Source organism: Epinephelus moara, chromosome 20 (genome assembly GCF_006386435.1).
Source record: "Epinephelus moara isolate mb chromosome 20, YSFRI_EMoa_1.0, whole genome shotgun sequence".
In the NCBI taxonomy this organism is placed as follows: Eukaryota; Metazoa; Chordata; class Actinopteri; order Perciformes; family Serranidae; genus Epinephelus; species Epinephelus moara.
The window spans coordinates 41,296,279-41,297,904 of NC_065525.1; positions in this window are offsets into that span (position 1 = coordinate 41,296,279).

Consider the following 1,626-nt stretch of genomic DNA (forward strand, 5'->3'; position numbering starts at 1 on the left):
CCCACACACACACACACACACACTACAATCCCAACATGTCCCTCATCAAACAGTGGAGACATTGCTGACCATGTTAAATTATTTAAATGTTAGAGTATAGTCATGTTATATGTGTTCATGTTAAAACTGATTGATACAGACTTTACACGACGAGGAAACTTTATGTGCACCTTCTGTAACACCATCCCATCCCCTTAAAAAACAGCACACACACACACTGGGTGTGTGTTACAGAAAATACAGTATTTTGCAGAAGGGTGTCAAATTGTATAAAAAAATAAATAAATTAAAAAAAGAACATGGCCTCATTTTGGGAATGCAAACAGATGATGATGGCAGGTGATTATAAGAGTCGGTCCAATTCTAATTTTGGCTCCAGTGAAGTTATCTTACAGCCACAGCTGCTTCATTATCTGTCTGACCACAGTACAAACCTGAAATATCCCCACACATGATGTTTACAAAAGAAGTATTGTCTTAACAAATATGGAAAAGACACAGTTTTGCTCCGTCAAACACACGCTGCAAAAATGTTTTTGATAACCAGTCAACTGCAAACATTTGTTACCACAGTATAGAGCTCGTAAGTCACGCCCCTTCTGGTAGACCCCCATCGGACCTCTAGGCTCGGAAAATATGAATGGGAGTCAATGGAGAGAAAATTATTATTTTCTGGTCCCAGTCATTAAATGCCTTTGATTACACAAATGTTTTGTGTGGGTCTAAATAATATTTTTTCATGTTAAGAGTTTGACAGTTTATTGTATGATTCTTCAGTTAAAGGCTGTGGAAACAACGGAGACTACATGTCGCCTATGTGACGTCACGTCATCACACTTTCCCTCCACTTCTCAACTCACAGTGCTGCTGCTGCGTCTTCTGCCACAATCTACGGAGCTATCAGATCAAGATGCTGACATAGCTGAAACTTTCCACATCTCCAGACTTGTAGTGGTTTTTGCCATGCTTAAAGGATAACTTAGGTATTTTTCAACCTGGGCCCTATTTCCCCATGTGTATGTGTGCGTATGATTCATAGGTACAACTTGTTCTACAATTGGTTCAGTATTGAGGAAGGTGGATGCAACCAGGAGCCGTGAAACAAGCTAAAACAGTAACGGGGGCAAATGCGTCCCGTATAATTTTGCGCATTAAAAGTGCTTTTTTTCGCCACTGACCGGTTCAGATCGCCAGTGCTATCTCTGTAAATAGCATATTAAGCGTTTCCCTTACCTCTGGGCTGTGTGATGTCATCTCGCGAGAGCTTTGCTCCACTGTGTCTGTAGCTCTCTCTACTCGTGGGACAGCCGTTTTCTTGAGGAAGAGGTGTTTCGGGATTGGATGTCTTCTCTTCTTCNATTAAGCGTTTCCCTTACCTCTGGGCTGTGTGACGTCATCTCACAAGAGCTTTGCTTGTTGCCGGAAGAAAACAGAGGAGCCATGCAGAGCGTCGCTCCAAGTGGCGCTGGTTGTCCCGGAGTACAGCTGAGAGTTTTACTGCATCGATTGAAAACAATGGTTCGTGTTTGTGCTTATCTGAATTGCAAGAACAAGATGTCGCGCAACACCCCGTACAGCTTTCATAGGCTGCCTTTGTCGGACGGCGAGATGCTGAAGTTGTGGCTA